At 34.6% G+C, this 11849-nt stretch overlaps 1 pseudogene; it reads left to right on the plus strand.

The window, feature by feature from the left end:
* The first annotated feature begins 391 nt into the window (after positions 1-391).
* LOC120139179 lies at positions 392-10487 on the plus strand (annotated as a pseudogene).
* The last annotated feature ends 1362 nt before the right edge of the window (positions 10488-11849 follow it).

Genomic DNA, 11849 nt, shown 5'->3' on the forward strand with positions numbered 1-11849 from the left:
CCACCAGCTCAAATTGTTTGGGTCCCAAATCCCAATTGTGAGATAAAGATCTCTTATTTCCCTGATTCTTATGAATTAACTTATTTAAAATTACACTATAGTCCTAACACTTTACAAAGCTTTGTAAATCAGTCGCCACCACGTGGCTTTGTGTTATACTGTAGATTTAATCACAAATCTCTAAATAATTTGGTAGTAGGGAGCGTTCTGCTATTTTTTTCCTTTTTGAACATATACAAATAGAAAAACACAAATATAGGGGTCAAAAACAAATAAAACCAATTAATATGATTATTTATATATTTGGGCTTCTCTATGTCTGTTTAACTTTAATCATTAAGACATTGGCTGGGCTACCAAATTTTAACCCATAACTTTTAGGGCATTGAAACTGATAATTTGGTTTTGAAGTTTTAACCTCCTCCGCCGCCACTGACGCCACGCGCCAGCTGAATACACTTGCACCAGTCCATCGCCGCAGCTGATTCTTCAGTTCTATTATCTCTGCTGCATCTGTACAGATTAAAAGCTTATCAGTTTTGATACAGTTTTATTCTCTTAACGATTTTATTCATAAATCGGAACAGAGATGGATATCAATGGCAAGGGAGATTCCGTGGACGAGCTCAAGGGCCTCCGGATTACTAGTCTTGATGAAGACGACAATGAAGAAGGCATCTCAGTAGATGAAGATGATGATGAAGAAGACGAAGACGAAGACGATGAAGAAGAAGAAGAGGAAGCTGTAATTCTTGGGTTCGTAGAAAAGCCTGAACATAGCTGGTCACTTCTCCGTTAGCAGTTTCCAAGCAAAGCTGGAGGCGTCCCAGTAAACTTTTTTTTTGTTTGCTTAGCTACTTGAGTAGTAAAAGCATGTATATTTTTGGAATTTTTATGATATTGTTTTCTCTGTAGGCTTGGTTGGACCCAGATAATTTACCTTCAGGAATGTCTTGTGTTTGTGATATATGTGGAGAACCTCTACAATTTCTACTAAAGGTACCTTTTTGTGGTTTTTTTGTAATATATTTCTGACTCGAGTTATACTTTAAACCCTAATCAATTCCAATAAATGTAGTATTTTGTTTTATATTTTTGTTGTATTAGAAAAATACGAGTGCTTGATTACCCTTCTGAGTCACTCTGCTTGATTCGTTGCTTGAAATTTGAAATGCTGAAACTATTTTGATAGTTATAGTTTGACTCATTTACTCGGGAGTTTTTCTCTTTGATTTGAGTTAACCACATGATTGATAGGTGAAGGGGCAGAAGTAAGCTCATTGTGCTAATTCTCACATTGGTTGAATTCCTAGGTTTATGCTCCGTTAGTTGAAAAAGACTCACATTTCATCGAACATTATTTGTATTCATGTGTCTGTCCATGAAATGTCTTCTCCGAGATCAACATGAACAATGGAAGCGTCATCCGGATAAGCAATCAAGGAGGTATATTATCTAATATCTGTCTTGCTCTTGGTTTTTTTTTTTTCCATTTCCATGTTAGTATTTTCAATGTGCTTTCTCTTGTTGATTATGTATTTTTTTTCTCAAGTGTGAAGGTTTTCTGTTGCCAATTGGCTCATGCTAATCCTTATTATTCAAGTAAACCCTCTGAAGACAATGTGACTGACAAACCTTTAACCCCTGGAGGTAGCTTTGGATTCTTAATTTTACTGTTGAGTTGTGAAATATATCTCAAATATAATGAAAAAATTTGGATATTTTGGTATAATACATATACGTATGAGAATATAACTAAGTTGGTATAATCTTATCATTCGTTGTGTGCTTGATTACAAAGGTGAGTTTTGCTTTAAGTTATCAACTTTTGGTTTGAATTGTCCTAGGCAGCGTAATTGGGGAAGTTGTAAGTTGTAACAAAAAATAAATAGATGGAAAGGCAAGTGCATTTATTTTCATTCTTTAGGTGGAAATAGAAGTAGGAAGGACTTCCCTTACATTTGAAATATTTCAAATTTAGTTTGTCCATCAATGGAACGATAGCAGAGGGAAACTATCAGCACTTTGAATATAGTTGTTTAATTCATTCTCAATTTCCTCATTTTCATTTTCATCAAACAAACTTGTTTCCTCTCTTCTCTTGTGTTGAAAACATTTTGATGTTTCGATATAACAAATAATGTACTATTAAATTTTAAGATTTTATATTCGATTTCAAAATTAATATTCGAGTAAATTATTCGAATATCAAAAATATTACTCCAAGCTTTTAAATGTCAATTTTAATCCTTACTTAAGTGTAAAATTGTGTTTTTATCTTAAAATATTTTTGAAACAATTTTTACAAAGTATTTTAAACCTTAATCGGGCCAAAAATAATTTTTACAAAGGGATTTACCGATACACTTCTGTATGTACCGATACACCACATATTTCGAATGTAATTAGTGTACCGGTACACAACTAATGTATTAATACACTCCTGGCTCCGAGAAACATCGAATGTAATTAGTCTACTGATACACCTGGGATGTACCGATACACTAAGTTAACTAACGGTCGAAATATTTGAATTTTACACTGAGTGTACCGATACACTCTGATAGTGTACCCATACACCTACGCTCCCAACATATTTTTTAAATGGTATTCACACCATTACGACTCTATTGACTTCACCAATGATCTCCAACGTTCAGAAGTGATCCAAGGTGTATTTAAATAAGCTTAGGAGCATTGATCAAGAACAAGAAACAAGAATCGAGAGAGAATTAAAGAGAAAACATTAAACTTATTGTTTGAGCATTTTCAAACCTATTTTCCATCCAATGTTCATTTTGCTTACAAGAACACCATTTGTGCTTAATTGTATTCATTCTTGATTTTTTTTTTGTTCTATAATTGTGCAAACATCTTGCCTTGAGAGGTTTTTCTGTAAGTTTGCGAAATTTGTAAGTTTCTCTTTGGGAGAGAGTGTTCTCAAGAATTTTGGGTATAATTTTTGAGAGAGTTGTAAGGTTACTCTTTGTCCTCAAAAGAAAGACAAATTAGTTAATTTGTGGAAAATCCTTAGTGTAGATAGCTAAGGTAGTGGACGTAGACTTTGGTTAAGAAAGTCGAATCACTTTAAATCGTTGTGCAAATATTTTCAATTTTCTACAAAAGCTTCCACCAAAATTTTTATTGTTAATTCACCCCTCTTGGTCGATTCATCGATTGATTAATTCAACATATTGATTTCTTTTCATTATTTCACCATCTCTTCTTCATCATTCACACCAATATCATGTATATGATGTGAAACTTGAGTTTTGTTCTGCAAGTTTTTCTTTGCAGATCGCTTGATTTGAAATTATGAATAGATTTGAGAAGTGATTAAAAGATGGAAACTTACTAAATTTTCGATGCAAAGTTTCTTATGACCCATAGTATTACTTAAAAAAAAAAGTGAAATAACAAAGTGTTTTCCATTCTGAGAATAGCAATTCTCGAGTGTATCCATAATACACTATGCTACTGCTGTGAGTTCCATACCACTGCTGTTGATTTCACGTTTTCTTATTTTTATATACGTCATTAAATATTGGCTTAAGGATAATTTAAATTAAGGATAAGGATAATTTAAACTAATTAGATTTATCTACTGGAAATAACAAACTCTTCTGTTTATATATGTCATTAAATATTGGCTTAAGGATAATTTAAACTAAGGATAATGTAAACTAATTAGATTTATCTACAGGAAATAACAAACTCTAACAACCTTATCTTATTTACAACTCACATTTTATCCCCTTGTATTCTTGTTGCAGCTCCACTGTGTAACCGGTGTGGCACCTGGAAAGGAGATAAGTTCTGCAGTACTTGCAAAGTAGCAAGATATTGCTCACAAAAGCACCAGGTATTTGCGGTTGTCAAATAATATTTATTTTCACTTGTCAAAAGTCTATTTACCTACCTTTTCTGTTTTCTTACATTTCAGGTCATGCACTGGCGCTCAGGTCATAAACTTGAATGTCAACAGCTGAGTGTCTCACATCTGTCATCTGATTCCAATGGCCGTCATGGTGGAATTGCACAAATTAAAGCCCAAAAGGGCAAGTATTAATTGATATTACCCCTGGGATATTGATTAGGAATCAGTTATGCACATAAATTGGCAATTGGCATGTTAACGACCAAGGCTTCTGCCATTTTCTTCTGGGATAACTTTTAAGAATGAACATGTATTTGTACTGAATGGTCTAAACAAATTTAAGTTGAGGATCTTTCTGGATTCTATCTGGCTAAAATTTTGCATTTGAAACAGTTGCGAGCAAGAGCTTATGGACGGAGTATGAGATTCAAAACGAACACGAAAGTGAATTTGATACAGAGATGTCTGGAGACGAGGGACATGTGAATAATTCATTGATACCCAGGGACAGGGATGATGACACAATGAAGTCACTTATGGATAATTTCGAGGTATTGATCCCTGTACTGTTGGCTGGTGCTGTGGCATGTCTATGAATTCTTGTTTCAAGTCTCTTAATGCTTGCTTCCTTTGTTGCATAGGGAGATGGTGACAAAAAGAGTTGGGCTTCCTTCCAACAGCGGATAGCCAAGGCTCCTGAACAAGTTTTGAGGTGAGAACTTGAACACATTTTTTGACTTAATGTACACGGTAGGTTTAGGAGAAGCTATCCCAACTCCAGCGATTACTCATAAGTTGTGAATGCCATGCTTTGTTTTTTTTTTTTTATAAGAAAGGGAGGCCTTATTAAAAACCCCCTTCATATCCATTGAAATACAAGAAGGTATCTCAATGAACATTGGAAGGAGAAAAAAAGTACCTCAATTTTATTAAAACTCTAACAGAAAATACAAAAGATACAAAAATCCTGTCCAGGCTAAAACAACAATCGAGCCTATAAAAAGATAGCGCAACCAGAACCTAGGATACAACAGAAACAACTATCCAATTCCTAGCTTTGCTAATTCATCCGCCTCCCAGTTTGCACATCTTTGAATGTGTTTAACTATTACGCTCCTCTCTAAAACGATTGCAACAATTTCCTTCACTAAAGCAGCAAAAAGGCCAGGAAAAGCATCAAGGTTTTTTAACCATTCTAGAGCATTAACAGAGTCACTTTCCACAATCAATCTTCCCTTAGAGCACCATCCCGATTCAAAGAATAAACTCAACCCCGCCTTAACTACCAGCAACTCTGCCAAAATAGGAGGACCGGACCCTACTTGCTCCGAGAAGATGCCCATAACCAAGCCTTCTGAATTACGAAGTAGACCTCCAATACCACCTCTTGACCAATCCTTGTTCATCACACCATCTACGTTAACTTTTAAAAAAAAAACCCTCGGCGGAGGATACCAAACAATAGGAGCTGGACAAACCTTCCTGCTGCTCTGCCAAGAATCTGCCAAGGTTCCATGCTTAGTTTGTATAAACCATAAAGCACCGTACACTGGTTACATTTCCTTAATATGGAGGATGGCATCTTTGTTGCTCCGATTCTTCATTTTTGTTGAAGCATCTGTGTCCAACAATTGTGTAAGACCGTTTTCAATAAATTCCTATTCAAGCTGGGATTATACAATGTATATTCTCCAGCTTGAGGGGGAGTGTAGGAATTATAGAGATGATTTGTTATCATTCCTATAGAGATATGATTTGTTACCATTCCTATAGAGATATGATTTTGTAAATAGATTTCTACAATCCCTTATTTTAAGGGATCATATCCTGGGATTATTATTTTTCCTTTCTTAGTGTTTCCTACTTTAGAGAGATATTTTGTATATAAATATGTAATCTGTCATATTGAAAAGAATAAGAAATTACAGAGAATTACTCTGAATTCTACATGGTATCAGCTTAGGTTACGGTTTCTTTCCAATCTAGATGATGTCCACAACTTCTTCTCCTACTCCGGAGATCACTTCAAATCCATAAAATTTTTCTGGTTCTGCTGCTCAATCAGAAGATAATCTGGTTATGAAAGAACCAGAAGGTAAACCTCATGCTACAATTTTTTTCTCCTCCCAGTTGTCCCCTAACTGGATCCTTGATTCTGGTGCTACGGATCATATGACTGGTAATAAAGATTTGTTTTTCAATTTTTTTTCAAACTTTGGTAAAGCTGTCAAAACGGCTGATGGTTCTTTGTGCAAAATAGAAGGACATGGCACTGTTATTCTCAATGACCAGATTGTACTTAAAAATGTCCTCTTCGTACCAAATCTGGCTGTCAATCTCGTTTCCGTTAGTAAACTTTCCACCGACTAGCACTGCTCTGCAATTTTTAATGATATTGATTGTACTTTGCAGGCACTGAACTCGAAGAAGATGATTGGTAAGGCCAGCTTGCAGAATGGTCTCTACATTCTTCATGCCTCTACTAAAACCGAAATCTCGAAATCTTTCACCGCTTTAGAAAAAGTTGATTATGGCACTATCATTTAGGTCATCCTAGTTTTCACTATCTTGCAAAAGTTTTTCCTGCTCTATTCATTCATAAAAGGCCAAATTCTTTTTCTTGCAAAGTTTGCTCTCTTGCCAAACATATTAAATCAACTTATTCTCCTTCTACATATAAGCCTTTTCACCCTTTTGCTATGATCCACAGTGATATTTGGGGTCCTTCTTGGGTGAAGAATGCTGATAATTGTAAGTGGTTTATCACTTTCATTGATGATCACAGTAGGATAACTTGGACTTATTTGCTAAAAGATAAATCTGAAACTGCAGGTGTTTTTACCCAATTTTATAACATGGTTCTCACTCAATTTGGGTCTAAAATTCAGTTATTTAAATATGATAATGGCAGTGAATTTTTTGCTAAGTCTTTGGGTGCGTTTTTCAGGGAAAAGGGCATAGTTTAGATTAGTTCTTGTGTTGACACCCCACAACAAAACGGTATTGCTGAAAGAAAAAATAGACACCTCCTTGAAGTTACTCGTTCTCTTCTATTTACCACCAATGTTCTAAAATATTTGTGGGGGGAAGCCTTATTAACTGTCACATATTTAATCAATCGAATGCCTAGTAAGGTTTTACAATTTCAAACACCTCAATCTATATTTCTGCAATACTTTCCCCATTTTAAACCTATCTCCTCCATTCTTCCACTTAAAATATTTGGTTGTACTGTTTTTATCCAAAACATTGCTCCTAATAAGTCCAAGTTAGATCCTAAATCATTAAAGTGAGTACTGGTTGGGTATTCTTCACTTAAGAAGAGTTATAAATGTTATCATCCTCATTCAAAACGATTTTTTACCACTATGGATATAACATTTTATGAACAGGATCCCTATTTCACTCAGGCTGAAATTCAGGGGGGGACATGGAAGGATTTTCAGCCACATCAGGTATCTCTTCCTACTCTTCATTCTCAACCTTCAGAATTGCCACCAATTTTGTCCTTACCTACAGATTTGTCACCTCTAACTACTCCCATTGATCAACCGGTAATACCTATCACTACTTCACCCATACCCACTTTAAATACCCTTCCTGAAAATACACCTACTCCCATTCAAAATATTCCACAAACAACACCAATCAAACAGCTTCGTTTCTATACAAGGAAAATAAAACATATTCCTGAGGTTGTTTTGCAATCTGATGCTTGCCGAGAATTGGATTTGGGTCCAGCTGCCGAAATAGAAGAAGAAATCAGTAAATCCACTTCCCCTATTCTAGATGACTTCCCTATTGCTATTAGAAAAGGGGTTAGACAATGCACCAAGCATCCTATTGAAAAATTTGCTGGTTATAATTCATTGATGTCATCTTTTCAAGCATTTACATCAAACTTGGATAAAGAACAGGTTCCCACAAGCATAGCTGAAGCTCTAAAGGATTCAAAATGGAGAAGGGTTGTTGAAGAGGAAATTTGTGCACTGGAGAAAAATGCTACATAGACTGTTACGGACCTTCCTCAAGGAAAAAAGATTGTTGGATGTAAATGGATCTTTATTGTAAAGTATAACTCAAATGGTAGCATCCAACAATACAAAGCGAGACTAGTGGCCAGAGGCTTTACACAAACATATGGGATAGATTTCACAGAAACTTTTGCACCTGTGGCGAAGCTGAATACTGTTCGAGTACTCTTAAGTTTGGCTGTAAATTGCGATTGGAAATTACACAAACTTGATGTAAAAAATACTTTTCTTAATGGCAAGCTAGAAGAATAAGTTTATATGAAGTTGCCACCTGGCTTAAAGTCTGTTGAAGGAAGTAACAAGGTGTGCAAGCTCAACAAGTCTCTATACGGGTTAAAACAATCACCCAGAGCTTGGTTCGAGAGGTTCACTAAAGTCATCCTAAAAAACGGCTACAAGCAATCCCTCACCGATCACACTCTTTTCATCAAGGTAACTTCTACAAATAAGAAAGCTATCCTTATTGTGTACGTGGACGACATAATTCTTACCAGAGATGATGAAGAAGAGATTTGCAATTTGAAGAAGTTGTTAAATAAAGAATTCGAAACCAAGGACTTGGGAAAGCTAAGGTATTTCCTAGGAATGGCGGTGGCAAGGTCAAAAGAAGGACTTGTGATCAACCAAAGAAAATATGTACTTGATTTACTCAAAGAAACTGGTTTTCTTGGTTGTAATCCGATTGATATACCAATGGATGCAAGCTTGAAATTTAACAAAGAAGATGGGTCCTTGGTAGACAAAGAGAAATTTCAAAGATTAGTTGGGAAACTAATTTATTTATCCTTGACAAGGCCAGATATAGCATTTCCTGTAAATGTGATAAGTCGACACATGACTAATCCTACTGAAGAGCATATGGCAGCAGCAAATAGAATTCTCAAGTACTTGAAGAAAACTCCAGAACACGGTTTAATGTTTAAGAAGACAGAAGACAGAACTGTTAAGATCTTTACAGATTCTAGTTGGGCCGGAGACCTTACTGAAAGGAGATCCACTAGTGGCTACTGCACCTTTGTTTGGGAAAACCTTACAACTTGGAGAAGTAAGAAACAATCTGTCGTTTCAAGAAGTAGTGCTGAAGCTGAATTTAGAGCACTAGCATTGGGAATATGCGAAGGAATTTGGCTACTTAAACTACTGAAAGAACTTGTCACTAATCAAGAGGATCACTTTGAAGTTTTGTGTGATAATCAATCTGCTATTCAAATTGCCAAGAACCCAGTTCAACATGATCGGACAAAGCATGTTGAGATTGATAGGCATTTTATTGCTGATCAAGTTAACAAAAAGACAACCACACTTTCATACATTCCTTCAGAAGAACAAGTTGCAGACATTCTTACTAAGGCTTTGCCAAAGCTTGTTTTCAATAAATTTCTATTCAAGCTGGGATTATACAATGTATATTCTCCAGCTTGAGGGGGAGTGTAGGAATTATAGAGATGATTTGTTACCATTCCTATAGAGATATGATTTGTTACCATTCCTATAGAGATATGATTTTGTAAATAGATTTCTACAATCCCTTATTTTAAGGGATCATATCCTAGGATTATTATTTTTCCTTTCTTAGAGTTTCCTACTTTAGAGAGATATTTTGTATATAAATATGTAATATGTCATATTGAAAAGAATAAGAAATTACAGAGAATTACTCTGAATTCTACAGATATAGATACAAAGCTGTTTTTAAATCACCCTATTTAAGCAACAAATTACAGCTCATTCAAAAGTTATACTTAATCCATAAAAAAAATTCATCCAAAGAAATAACTGAAAAAAATGAAGATATCGCATTTAGAATTACATATCCACTTGTTACTAGGGTGGAGTTTATTCCAATAGTGATTTTATGCTTTTTCTTTAAAGTCGTTCCTTTGTTCTTTTTTTAATTACTTGATTTCTTATGTTGCTCATGTTTGTTTTAACAATAACAGATATTCTAGGAGCGCTGGTTCTAAACCACTGTGGCCCATCTTAGGTGGTCGACTTTCCAATGCTGATATTCCCTTACGCAACTATTGTGGTGGTCGCCTATGTTTCGAATTTCAGGTACTTGGTAATCTTACCCTCGTGGAAGCCAATTATCTATCAAAAACAAGCGAAAAAACATCAATACTCCACTACAATCTTTAAAGATCTCTATGTTCGCTTGAAAAAGGAAATTTCTAATACAAGTTCTTTGCATATTTGTTGTTCAGATATTGCCTCAGTTGCTTTATTACTTTGATGTGAAGAATGATGCGGATTCTCTTGACTGGGCAACGATCGCGGTATATACATATGAAACCTCTTGTGAAGGTGTAGGTTACAAACATGAATTTGCCTGGGTACAACTTAGTACTTCTACTAATTGCCCTTCATATTGTGTTTTTTATTTCTAAGAAAATGAACATGTTTGAGGGAAAAGTTGCTTCTAGATTCTTATAATGACAAATTTTGGGATATTTGCTTGAAATTTAGCTTAGTGAAGAAGGAGAATTATTATTTTTTATCTTAGGATGTGTAAACTTGAGTTTTTATCATACAGTGATATCCCTTTATGATAGAAACTATATTGTTTGGTTCCCTTTTTTTTTTATTTTGGATACTGATGATTTGAGAAATGGGGTTGCCGTTGTGTTTGGCGATTCACCAATTTTGGTTTGGACAGAGAGTTGTAATCGATGGTTATGTATAGGAGGTAGAGAGTAGATGAGCTCAAGGAGATGATGAACCTTGATAGAAGCTTCTAGAGAGATAGAGAGAGTCCTTCCAGCCTTATATTGGTGGCTATATACAGATCATTAGTGTTGGTGTCAGGCCTAAAATGATGATAGCTATTACAAGTTGGTAGGGTGAATAGAATTGATTGTCTGACAGATCACGTGGTTTTTTTAGTGATCATGTCAAGGGATAGTAGTTGCTCAGAGGATATGGAGTTCCGAAAAGTTCGAGGAATGACAGCATATGTGTGATTTGCAAAAGAGAGATGAAGGAGGTACAACAAATATTTATTTAATATGAAACAATAATATCTTTACTATACCGTTGTGAGGACTCTATGGCATGGCATTTGCTGGTGTATTGGACTTTAAGACAAGCTCAGGACAAAACATTTAATGGATGTGCAATCCGGTGCAAGGAACAAGCATGTCATCTACTAAAGTTACTCTGCAGCATATGGAGCACAAATAATTTTGTTCATAAGATTTTCTTCTAATTGGGAAATACAAGTGTCCTGTTCCATGAAACCAATATTTGAAGATATACACATGGTATTGGACAACATAAACTGTATTTTTCTTGAACCCACGAGACCATCTGGCAGAAAATGAGGTGACCTGTATGGCTACTGGCCATGACTTATCGATCTTTTATGCTTTCTCCTTTAGTTAAATCCGTTTTATTTTGTGCTTATTACTTATTTATGTATTATGTGAACATTTTTTTTAAAATAAAAAATAAATTATTAGTATAAAGTCACTTTTTAAGTAGTAATATGCCCCGATATTTATTTATGGTTTAATTGTTTTTGAAGTATATCGAGATTAAAATGAGTAATATTTATTAAATATACATTTTAGACTTGAGGCTATTTTTTTTTTGAAGTATACTTAATTTATCGTTTTCGCTCTTAAGGTATTTTCGAATCAATTTAGTCCTCGAAGTTTTTTAATTGCATCAATGTTTAAAATATTTGATATTGTTTAGGGTTTTAAGTTAGAGTTAAGGTTTTAAGATTTTAGGGTTTAGAATATTGCAATTGAATAACTTCGAGAGCTAAATTAATATGAAAATATCATAAGGGCGAAAATGATAAACTGAGTATATTAAAAATGACAAAATAGCTCTTAAATCTAAATTTTGAAAATGAGTGAACAAAAATTATCTATAATAATATTAATATTTTATATTAATACATGACATGAGTTTTAGATTAGTATGTTATTTTT

The sequence above is a fragment of the Hibiscus syriacus genome, unplaced genomic scaffold (genome assembly GCF_006381635.1).
Source record: "Hibiscus syriacus cultivar Baekdansim isolate YM2019G1 unplaced genomic scaffold, ASM638163v2 tig00110729_pilon, whole genome shotgun sequence".
NCBI lineage: Eukaryota > Viridiplantae > Streptophyta > Magnoliopsida > Malvales > Malvaceae > Hibiscus > Hibiscus syriacus.